This window comes from Chrysemys picta, chromosome 4, assembly GCF_011386835.1.
Source record: "Chrysemys picta bellii isolate R12L10 chromosome 4, ASM1138683v2, whole genome shotgun sequence".
In the NCBI taxonomy this organism is placed as follows: domain Eukaryota; kingdom Metazoa; phylum Chordata; order Testudines; family Emydidae; genus Chrysemys; species Chrysemys picta.
Genome location: NC_088794.1, coordinates 140,330,082 through 140,342,655, shown reverse-complemented (window position 1 = coordinate 140,342,655; position 12,574 = coordinate 140,330,082). Strand labels below are relative to the sequence as shown.

Genomic DNA, 12,574 nt, shown 5'->3' with positions numbered 1-12,574 from the left:
CATGCAAAAACTGATCTTGATTTCAGGATCAAGTCCATTACAAAGCTGATTTTTCAGTTTTTTGTCTGCTCTAAGGGGAGATGGGCTGCATCACCCCCTGGAAAAGGATTTCCCAATGGCTTACCTATGGTGAAGTTACTGATTTATTTGAGGGAAAACATTGAAGACAGATGAAGCTGGTGCAGAAAACGAATCTGCAAAGTGTTTTCTGTCATCCTTATCTACACACATGTTTCTAGAGCTATACATTGTGATTAATTAGTATTTACAATGATCTAAAGCTAAACTTCTTTCTGATATCTTTTCCTTTTGCACTTGACTTCATTACAGTCAGACAGGCAAGCAGAAAACTTCCAATGGCCAAAGGTTACTCTAAAACAGGGGTAGGCAAATTACGGCCCACGGGCCACATCTGGCCCGCGGGACCGTTCTGCCTGGCCTCCAAGCTCCTGGCCCGGGAGGCTCGCCCCACCTCCTCCCCTTCCCCCGCTGTTCCCCCTCGCCCGCAGCCTCAGCTCGCTCACTCCGCTGCCCGTGCAATGCTCTGGGCGGTGGGGCTGTGAGCTCCTGGGGCAGCGCAGCTGCAGAGCCTGGCCTGACCCGGTGCTCTGTGCTGTGTGGTGGTGGCAGCGGCAGCATGGCCTGGCTCCAGCCAGGCAGCATGGCTGTAGTGCCGCCAGCCACCGGTGCTCCAGGCAGTGCGGTAAGGGGGGAGGAAGCATGAGGGATCGGATAGAGGGCAGGGGAGTTTGGGGGGTAGTGGTCAGGGGACGGGGGGGGGAACGGGGTTGAATGGGGGCAGTCAGGAAGTAGGGAGGGTTGGATGGGGCAGCAGGGGGCAGTCAGGGGCAGGAGTTCCGGGGGCAGCCAGAGGACAGGGAGCAGGGGTGGTTGGATGGGGTAGGGGTTTCAAGGGGGCCCGTCAGGAATGAGAGGAGGGGTTGGATGGGGCAGGGGTTCCAGGGGGGCCCGTCAGGAATGAGAGGAGGAGTTGGATGGGGCAGGAGTTCCAGGGGGGCCCGTCAGGAATGAGAGGAGGGGTTGGATGGGGTAGAGGTCCCAGAGGGGCCGTCAGGGGACGGGGGGGGGGATGGGGCAGGAGTCCCGGGGGGGCAGATAGGAGGTGGGGGCCGGGCCACGACCCCCTCCCGTAACCGGCCCTCCATACAATTTACAAAACCTGATGCGGCCCTCAGGCCAAAAAGTTTGCCCACCCCTGCTCTAAAAAGTTACACAAAGTATAGCCCCATTTTGCCATCAGATGCACATTTGCAGCGCCCATCAAAATCAGTGGGAAGTGCATCTAAAGAGAGAATTTTGCCTTAGGTAAACACTTAGGCGTGTGTTTAGCATGAAGTAGAATCAGAAAAGTAAGTTCTAGCTTTAAGTCAGGAGATAGTGTTATTCTTACAAAGGATCATAGATAGGGCACTACCAAATTCACAGCCATGAAAAATGCATCACGGACCATGAAATCTGGTCTCCCTCCATGAAATTTGGTCTTTTGTGTGCTTTTACCCTATACTATACAGATTTCACAGGGAGAGCAGCATTTTTCAAACTGGGGTCCTGACCCAAAGTGGGTTGTGTTGCAAGGTTATTTCGGGGGGGGGGGGGCGGTCGAGGTATTGCCACCCTTACTTCTGTGCTGCTGCCTTCAGAGCTGGGTGACCAGAGAGTGGCAGCTGTTGGCCAGGTGCCCAGCTCTGAAGGCAGTGCCCCGCCAGCAGCAGCGCAGAAGTAAGGATGGCAATACCCTACCATGCCACTCTTACTTCTGCGCTGCTGCCTTCAGAGCTGGGTGGCTGGAAAGTGGCGGCTGCTGACCGAAGACCCACTCTGCAGGCAGCAGCACAGAAGTCAGGGTGGCAATACCATCCCATGCCATCCTTCCTTCTGTGCTGCTAATGGCAGCGGCTCTGCCTTCAGTGCTGGGCTCCTGGCCAGCAGGCGCCGCTCTCTGGTCGCCCAGCTCTGAAAGCAGCGCTGCCGCCAGCAGCAGCGTAGAAGTAAGGGTAGCAGTACCACAACCCCCCAACTCCTTTTTGGGTCAGGACCCCTACAATTACAACACGGTGAAATTTCAGATTTAAATATCTGAAATCATGAAATTTACAATTTTAAAAATCCTATGACCGTGAAATTGACCAAAATGGACCGTGAATTTGGTAGGGCCCTAATCATAGATGAGGATTTTGCTTTGAAATAATAGTCATGATATTTCTGAACAAATTGAAATTGAATTTTTATCTTAACTGGCCATCATACTGAAGGAATGGAGAATTCAAGGTCCAATAGCCCAGAGATTAAGGGTATGTCTACACTCTGGCTGTCCCATGCCAGCTGACTCAGGCTCACTGGGCTCGAGCTGAGGGGTGTTTAATTGCGATGTATACATTCCAACTCAGGCTGCAGCCCGAGCACTGGGATCCTCTCACTTCACAGGGTCCTAGAGTCCAGGCTCACGCCCAAGTCCGGACATCTACACTGCAATTAAAGAGCCCTGTGGGCCTGAGTCAGCTGGCACGGGCCAGCCAGGGGTTTTAATTGCAGTGTGGTGTAGACATACCCTAAGAGCCCCATTTATTAAAATTTCAAGAGGTTATACATTATCTTCGTGCTGAAGAAATTTGAGTGCTTCAGCTCTGTTGAAATGGCAACACAATCGGGCCTAATTGTGTTGTCAGAATTCCTTCTGTCGGCATACGCTTCATGTGGTTGGCTCTCACATGAGGCCATGTCTGCACTACAGAGCTTATGTTGGCATAGGTGTTCCAGAATAGACCCCTAGTGTAGATGCTATGTGTGCCAACGGAAGGAGTTCTGCTGACATAATAACAGCATCTCCCTAAACCATATTAGTTATGCCAGCAGAAACACTCTTCCCTCAGCTTAGTTGCCTGAATAGTGGGGATTCTGCCAAGATAAGTATGCTACCTAGGGGATGTGAATTTTTCATGCTCCTAGCCGAAGTAGCTATGTTGGCATAACTCTGTAGTGTAGTCCAAGCCTAAGACATCTCCAGGTGCTTTACAAAAAATAATAAAAAATATAAATATATCAACAGACTAAGAAGTGAGACCCTGGTAGAACCTTTGGGGCAGAATTACAAAACTGGAAATATATACTTAGAAGAAGTAAAGACATATTTCTTAAGATAATTGACAGAAACCACCAGCCTTGAAATCAATAGATCCTCTGTAACAGATGGGAAGTGGGAATAACAGGGAAATTCAAGAGCAAACACTAAAGCTAAGAGTTTTCAGAAATAGAAGCCTAGAGGCAAGATTTTCAAAGTGTCTGGAGATTTTGCATTTGTCAGTTTTTGGGTGCTCAGCTTGAGACACCTTAGAGAGGGCTCATTTTCAGAGAGTGACTGCTCAGTACTTTCTGAAAATCACATCACTTATGTAGGTGCTTAAATATGGCCTTAGAAGTCTATCGTTAGGATGTTATTTTTGAAAATCTTAATTCTTAACTGTATGATTGATGTTCAGTTTTGTATAATGCACAGGTTATAAGAAACTAGTGTGTATCTTTTAGTACTGGAAAAAGAAAAACTGAGCAGGCTTGTAGTCTGCGTGACTAGGCTTGATAATACATTCAGAAGTCAGTACATTACTTTACCTGGAAGGCATCCAAGGACATCACAACATAGATCTAATCTGGTTGCTATAGGGGCAAAGTCTATAATTTTTTCAGTCAGTCTTGGTCACAGCCAAACAATAGTTCTAATAGTTCGAAGGAATATTTAACCATTCTACTAATATATGGAAGGGCCAAATTCTCAGTTTAGATTAGATGAGCAATTCATTTTAGATTGTAAACGTAATGGGGCAGCGACCATCTTTTTATTCTGTGTTTGTACAGTGCTTAGTACAATAGGATTCTGGTCCATGACCGGGACTCCTAGGTATTACCACAATCCAAATACATAATAATCAGCTGGCATAAATCAAAGTATCTCCACTGAGTGAAAGTTTTTATGCATTTTATGAGAACTCTGTGATATACAACATGCAGAGCTACAAAAAGCTTATGAAATATTAAAATTACAGGTTGTCACACCCCATGGCCATCAAGATTATTATACGAGCTTTTGTTAAATTAATGTTTGTTAGTTTGTTAAATTAATGTCATTGTTAAATCTGTTAAATTAATGTCAGCATTCTGCATTCGCTGCATTAGCTACTGAACTTTTAGAAAGGAAAATTGTTCGAGGTGTGGCAGCTTCTCCTAAAATTGTCATACTTGACTACAGAAGAAAAGACGTGGTAAAAGAAAACCATAGGTAAAAGCAAGAAATGTAACTTGGTTCATAGTGAGTCACTCTTTGTAGTTAGATAGTTTAAGAAGATATACATTAAGTTTAATAAAGCTTGAAAATGTTGGGTCAGATTCTAGGTACAACACAGGAGGTGAGGAGAGTGGGGAGGACGGTGCAAAGGTGACCTTACACCAGGGGTCTCAAACTCAAATGACCATGAGGGCCACATAAGGACTAGTACATTGGCCTGAGGGCAGCATTTACTGACACCTCCCCCTCACCGCCCTCGGCCCCGCCCTCACTCCACCCCTTCCATGAGGCCCTGCCCCTGCCCTGCCTCTTCCCACCCCTTCCCTGCCCCCATTCCAACCCCTTCCTTGTGTGTGGCTGTTGCTTCAGGCACCGCCCCCAGCGGCTCCCATTGGCCGGGAACGGGGAACCGCGGCCAATGGGTGCTCCTGGGGGCGGTGCCTGAAGCAACAGCCACACACACCCCTGCGGCCCTCCTCCCCCAGGTTCCGTCGGCTTCTCGGAGCGGCGTGGGGGCAGGGCAGGCAGGCAGGGAGCCTGCCCTGCCCCCGGTACACATCAGGCCAGAGCCGCTCTAGGTAAATGCTGGGGGATGGCGGGGGGGCTGTGAGGAGCTCGCGGGCTGCAGAAGATAACCCCGCGGGCCGCCTGTTTGAGACCCCTGCCTTACCCAGTATTGCCAATCCCAAGCATTCAAAAATCACAAATCAGGCCCCAAAATCATAAGATTTTAAAAAATCTCATAAATCATATATTTTCCTCTGTTTTTTTGAGTCTTTAGAGTGTCATGTTTTCAGGCTTTATTCCACCACCATGGGAGGGCTAAAAACTTTTTTTTATTTTTAAATGAAAGCTGAAATTTGTATGTAATCACATGACTCTAGCAGCTGGGGTTTTAAGACACCAACTCTTGAGAGACTCTTAGTAAAATCACAAAATTTGTCAATGCTGTACACCTCCAATATTCTCTGCTGCTGCAGGGTCTTATGTGGCATGCAGCATAACTTAGAGCAGCCTTTGAGACTGCTCTAATGTGTGGTGGTTCTGCATAGCCACCTAAAGGGGCTGCAGCCAAGTCTGGAACTGGACCCATTGTATTGATTGGGTGTATGTTTACAATATTTATCATTTATGTGGGAAGTGTTTAATAAAGGAGGGCCTGCTCCTGCCTGGGCAGAGTGTATTGGAGGCATGCCCAAGACATGATGCATTAGTTAAAGGGATATTGCCTCTATTGTATTTATACACAGTGCCTAAATCAGACAGTCGCAAACTGTGGGGCCTGGCCTCCTGCGCAGTGTTTCTGTGGGACCTAAAACTCTTGCTTCACTTATTTATTTACACTCTTATAACTAAGAGATGGCTGCCTGGGATTTTCTGTTAGATTTTTCTGTTTCCTTCTTCCAGCTTCAGCTAAGGGTTCTCCCATGCACAGCTGCAAGGACTGAGCAGATGTTCCTCTGCAGTGACTGCTCCTGGCCACCAGGTGCCGCCATTCCACTGACAGCAGGGACTCTCTCTCCTCTGCTCTCCTCGCATCCTCCTTGCAGATGTTCAACCAGTGTGATACCAGTGAGGAAGGAGGCAGCAGCCAGTTGCCCTCGTGCTTTGTTGGCTGGGTGGTGCTAGGGGCAGTCTGGGGGCCCTGCTGCCTACCCCCCTCCCTATAGTGGTTCTATTGGAGTCCTGGTCCCATGGAGAAACTTACTGGCTGCTCTCCGGTTTCAGTTTGGGTCACTTCTTTCCTCTCTATCCTGTGGGCATAGAAACCAGCTCCTCCCTCTTGCTGAGCTTTGCCACGGCAAGGCCACGTAGCTCATTGCCCTTTAGTAACCATGTATGCCACGAAAGGCTGGTATACGATTATATGCAAATGTTGTCTCTAGTACATGGGGAGGGGCGGCCTGGGCTCATTTCCTTTGATACAAGCAGGGCCCGATGGTAAAAGGTTTGGAAGCTACTGGGCGAAGCAGGTCTGGCATAATACAGAAGTTACCTTGAAATGAGGAAAGGGTGTGAGGGCAGGGGTGTATGTGTGGTGGAGGTGAGCAGTGAGATATGGCAGCTGGACGGGTATCTGGAGCCGATTAGAGGCTTTCCTCTATTTGCAGCTGGAGATTTTGTTCATTTCTTTGATGCAGGCTAGGATGGGTTGGTAAGTGTCCCAAAGGACACACCTGGTCCTTTCCCAGCTGACCTTTTCCCATGCTATTTTCCTGGCAGGCAAGCCTGGATGCACAGGGGTGGTAGGTGTGAGCTCCTGCTGAACAAGCCTAGACAGGATACAGAATTTACTTTCCATGCTTGCTGAGCCAATTTGAACACCAGCACTGGAGCCTTCTTAACCCGTTTGAGGGCCACTTAACCCTGTGATTCAGTGCTGATGATAGAAATAAAGACAGGATATCTCAGAATATGAAATATACTATTGAGTTCTCCAATTATACGCTGCTCATCTTTTTCATGGAGTGTGGAAAAGGATTAAAATGATGGTGTATGGCCAGTGGAGTGTACAAGTTTCAACTTATTTTTTTATTTGTAGAGTTGATTGGTGGTAGCAAATTTGCATAAATTGGAGTAATGTATTATTTTTATTAGATTGCACCATGTTAGGTGTCATAGCATCAGTGTGACCCCAAAATTCCACTACACACATAGTGTAGGGAGGATAGGAGGATTAAGAAAAAAGCAGGTTTTCAGCCTGTTAGATTTTGGCGCTAAATACAAATGCAAGCATGTAGCCTTTCAACAGTTCATTAGCAGTGTAGGTGCTCAGTTGTTGTCTTTATTTATTGATGTGTATATATTAATATTTGATGGCACTCAAAAGGATGATAACATAAGAGGATGAGAGCAGAAACTATTTCAGGTGTGTTTAATAATTTAACATATTGCAATGATTTAATTTAATTCAAATGTGTTGAATAGTCCCTGAATGATTAAGAAGAAAGAATAATTGTGTTTTCTGTTTACTTGAAACCTCACAAATAGTGATAAGTGCATTTTATATTAGATTACATGCGCCTTTCCAAAATTATCTTCTGTTTAACTGAATCTCCTGTATTTTACTTGCATGAGTATGTACTTGTCAGGCGCACTTGGTATTCCAGAGATTGCGCAAACTGGGAATTCCTAGATGGTAATCCTCTGTGGCCTAACCTAATCCCTGGTCTATCCAGATTGCTGTTTTATTACAACTAGGGTTTCTGGGTTTTAGCTAGAACAGGAAAGAGTCCATTAAACAACACTGGCTCTGGTTTTTCAGGAGTCACTTTTAAAAATAGAAAAGTTCCTATCAGGGGATTTATAGTGAAATTTACATCCTGTTTACAGTGTCTGCTGTAAATCCCAGCATCCTGTCTGCAGTTCACTTCTTGATTGCACATAGCAACTGCATGGCATGCGACTTTTTGGTATGTGGGCTTAGGATGCAAACAGTCAGTAAATGAGATGTGCTAAAAAAGTTTTTATGAGTATTTTTCTTTCAGTTTTCAAGTAAACTTATAAAAACAATTGGTCTAAGAAGTTACCTGGTACTATAAGAGCCAAAACCCAACACTGAAAATGAGTAAAATAAACACCCCTACCCCCAGTAAAGAGGAAGGATGGTCCAGTGGTTAGGGTGCTAACCTGGAATGCAGGAGATTTTCTGCTCCAGAAGAGAGGTCCTGTGTGACCTTGGGTAAGTTACTTAGTCTCTCTGTGCCTCAGTTTAGTGGCGGTAGTAGCACTGTCCTACCTCATAGGGATGCTGTGAGGATAAATAAAGATGGAGGGGTTCAGATACCACAGTAATGGGGGACATAGAAGTACCTTAGATATCTAGATAGATAGAAACCTAATGATCACAAAGCTCAGTATAATGAGACTTCTTGAGTTGGTGAAGGTGTCTGTGGGCTGGTGAATTTGCTTTCAGTTTCTGGGAATGGGAGGTCATAAGTAGGTGGTTTGGGGTCAGGGGCTCACATTTACCTGCTGCACAGGGCGGTGATGTGATGATTAATTGATTAATGTCTGTGCAGCACTTTGAACACATAGGGCCTGATCCAAAGCCCACTGAAGTCTATGGAAAGACTCTTGTTGACTTCATTTGGCTTTGGACAGGCTTGTAAAACTTGATGAAAGTATCTTTATTACTGATTGATAACATAACACTGTACGGCTGGACATTAGCATCAGCCCTGGAGACTTCTTTTTCTGCCTTCCTATTACGAGTGAATGAAACTGCATTCATTGGTGGAGGGGAACGGAATAAATAGAAAGCTCTGTTTTGAATTTCCGCCCATATGGCAAATGTGTAATTATTTTTCTAAAAGTGCAGGGACTTGCCCAGCACTTGCAGCTAACTGGAATTGTGAAAAGGAGGGGGATGGGCAAGGCGATGCTAGAGGTAATTCTTCCTGTTCAAATGAAAATGGTAATAAGATAGAAATAAATGAAGTTGCAGGATTGGTTCAATTATTTTAAAATAATGTAATTGCTGTTTTAAATTTGCTGTTTTAAATAATGTAATTTAACTGTTTAAAATCCATATCTCTAAAAAAATCATGCAGTACCAAATACTTCATTGGCTGTGATATCCCAGAGATCCTGCTAATGATATGTTCACTGTATCAGAATGTTTTGACAAGCACTCGGGGCCAAATTGTGGCCATCTTGTGCTGGTGCACTGTATCACTACTTCCTGCATGGAGGGAGAAGCAGGCTCTTCGGTGCTGCTACGTCCCGCCTTCATGAATCTGTGCAGGAAAGGATGGGAGAAGGTGGGAAGAGGGCATAACATAGATTTCTCCCCTTCCGCATGCCTGGTGGTGTAATTATACCAGCATTTGAAGGTATGTCTGCACTGCAATGTAAGCCCAGGGTTAGTAGAATCAAGTTAGCAGGCTCTGGGTTTGTTAACCTAGGGCTTGAGTGTCTACACTCATTGTAACCCTAGATTAGGAATTGTTGAGCCAGGGTCACAATCTGGGGCTTCAGAGTCTACACTGCATCCGATGAAGTGGGCTGTAGTCCACGAAAGCTTATGCTCAAATAAATGTGTTAGTCTCTAAGGTGCCACAAGTACTCCTGTTCTTTTTGTGGATACAGACTAAGACGGCTGCTACTCTTAAACTGCATTATGTCTGCCCCAAGTCCAACCACCCATATCCCAGACTTCCTAGCACCCAAAATGTGATCACTCCAGCCCTTTGTTCATGGTGCAGCATGGGAAAACCTGACTGTCCACCAAACTAGACTGTCCAGAGGACAAAGAAAGTCAGTCCTTAGAACTGTGGGATAGTTTTGGTGGACTCTTCGAGCACGAGCCCAATGGAGCTGTGTCTACATTGCAAAGCAATAGGGCTTGAGCCCTGGGTCCCAGCTTGACTCAGGCTTGGACCTTCCACCCCCGTGGGGTCCTGGTATCCTGGGTCTGAGCCCAGGGTGAGTGCGATCTGTATGTTAACGGAAGGGGGGTTAGATTTGAGCCTGAATTTGAACCCTGGGCTTACAATGCAGTGTAGACATACCTGAGTGTGTGTGCTGTGACAGATCTATACGTATCACAGAGTATTCTTTTCCTGGAGCAGTGAGGAGACCAGCTGGGAGACTGCAACTCCCTGACTCTCACTTTTTCCTTTGGGATGCTCTTGCAACAGTTCAGGGGTGCACTGCCCAGTACTATGTGCTAGATCGCATGCCGATGACCTAGCCTTTACTGATTAGCCTATTAAGTAGTGGCTGTGATTGTCCATTTCAGGACATACTAATAAGTTTCCAACAATTTCTCTTTATCATCAATTACTGTATGTAACAGATTAATTATTATTGTTCCCCCAAAAAGTTATTCTTTAAAGACTGACTTTAAAAAGCAAGAGAAAATCTGAGGGTTTTCAGGTGTTCTCATAATGTCAGATGCATGTTTGTCTCATCAGCTCCATTTTCTGGCCTGGTAAGTTTGGGCAGTGATTTTGCCAGGGGTGAAGGAAGTGCTTTATAGTTTTTGGTTAGCTTTATTTATTCTGGGTCAGTTACATTTTGAAAACTAGGGCAAGATAAATCCAAGGCCATTTAGAGTCCTATTAAAATGGCCAACAAAGAACTCATTCATACTCCTAGACATAAAAATCCTTTTTAATTAACCACATGATAGATACAAGAATTTGAGTTTTCATAAATCATTAAAGCCTTGGAGTAATGGACTAGGGGAAATACACATTCACCATAAAAATGAAGAAATAACCATCTGCCACTCTGCTAGGAACACGTCTAGAGTAGGATGTGTAGTGTACATGGGCAGATGTGTGTATACTGATCTGAATGTTGTACTACACCTGGCTACTATCCAAAGAGCTCTGTGAGCTATTGGCTATTCTTGTACTAGAGCTTGTTATTGATTCATGACAGTTCTTTTTATGGGTCAGGAAAGTAAACCAAGCTGTAGGCTAGATGTGTGTTCAATCCTTACGCAGCCTCGCAGGGTGTAGGAAGGAGAAAGAACTCCTTACCCCCACCTTTGCATTGCTTTCATGATGTCTGGGCACAGTGGCAGCTGTAGGCTGCAGGGGCTGCACCATAGGTTTTTCCCTTAGGAGCAACTGGTAGGAGAGTGAGCAGGGAGGGAAGGGGAGTAGAGGGAGCCAATGCACCCTGCATAGGGGGGAGAATATCTGACACCATTAAATGGGTTAGTAAATTACCTGCCCCCCAGTTCAACATGTGAAACTAGTTGCCTAAGTAAAGACTATTCCCACGAGAAAATGTTTGCAGGATCAGGCCCATAATGTGTAACACTTTTGAATATGAACATCGGAAGCAACTGGCCTGATAGAGGCAAAAGACACGTGCAAAGGGCCTAATGCTCCTCACTGTCTCTCAGAATCAGGCCCAAAAGCTAGTTCTCTGGCTCAGCAACAGCACACTGTGTGTGAGCTAGAGATGGGACAAGAAAGGAGTGGAACCACTGGCTTCAGTGAACTATTGAGTCTTGGGTATACACTCCTTTTCAAACCGTAGAAATACCAGCCGTGCTTGCCTGCTACAGTCGGTAGCCACCACCCACTTGAATTTCAGTTACATAATTGGCAAAGGCTCCATGACATTTCTGCAGCTTGAAATATAGCAAGGGGGTGTGGTTTGCTTATGTGCTAACTTGAATCTGATATCTTGGTGTTGTTTACCTAATTCCTAGAGCAGTAGTGATTATGATTTGCCTCTAACGCTGTATTTCTGTGTTTAATGTTTTTAATGTTATCCCCTTTTCAAAACAAAAATTATTTTGATATTATATTTCTGCATGCACACAGTCTCTTCGCCTTTTTAATTTTGTTGTAATGTTTATTTCTTAAAAATGAACAATAATATAATCACGAGAGAAAATAGAGTGCTGCATACTTTGCTGTGGTGGAGTCAGGGTGAAACTATTACAAATAATAGATATAAAGCATGATGGGTTATGGAGAACCACAGAAAGATTGTTTAGATGTATCATGCAAAGTATTATTGATGTGCAGAATATGAATATTTAATTCTGGGCAGATTTAGTATTAAGGCTTTGGTAGATGATCTAGAAATATGAACCAGAATTAGCTATCTACTTCTTTAGGTGTAGATCCTGCATTGAGCTCTGCCCCTTTGTCCATACGGCATCTCACGTAATGGAGCTCTGTATGGGTGCAGAGTTTGATGCTAGTAAAGCCTGATGTAAGATTGGGGCTTTACAATGGGAATTTGTGTTAGCTCAGGGGTTCTCAAACTGGGGGTTGGGACCCTTCAGGGAGTCGCAAGGTTATTACTTGGGGGGTCGTGAGCTGTCAGCCTCCACCCCAAACCCCGCTTTGCCTCCAGCATTTATAATGGTGTTAAATATATAAAAAAGTGTTTTTAATTTATAAGGGGGGTCGCACTCAGAGGCTTGCTATGTGAAAGGGGTCACCAGTACAAACATTTGAGAACCACTGTGTTAGCTGTATTCCATGAGCATAATAAAGTACTTGCTGCACTGTGTGAAATGGGTTTCATTTTCTCGAGCAGAGCAGTAGGGCGTTTTTTGTGGGCATATGTTTTTGGGATCTTTCTGCAGGGGAATTGCTGGATATTCATTGTAGAGTAATTCTGCATTTGGCCTATGGTGCCAAGTGAACAAACCTTCTCTCATATTTATCTTTTGGATTATTTGTGCAGTCATATAGCAGGAAGACTTTGGGACAGAAGGGCTGTTCAGTTTCACATGATCCTCTTTGCTAACATTTTTGTTTCTGCAAGCTGCTTACCAGTTTAGAATCGGGACTCATT

At 45.1% G+C, this 12,574-nt stretch overlaps 1 protein-coding gene across 17 annotated transcripts in view; it reads left to right on the top strand.

Moving 5' to 3' along the window:
• The window catches only part of SYNE2 (spectrin repeat containing nuclear envelope protein 2), a 284,849-nt gene that overhangs the window by 43,786 nt on the left and 228,489 nt on the right, over window positions 1-12,574 (top strand). The gene's annotated exons all lie outside the window — the stretch shown is intronic.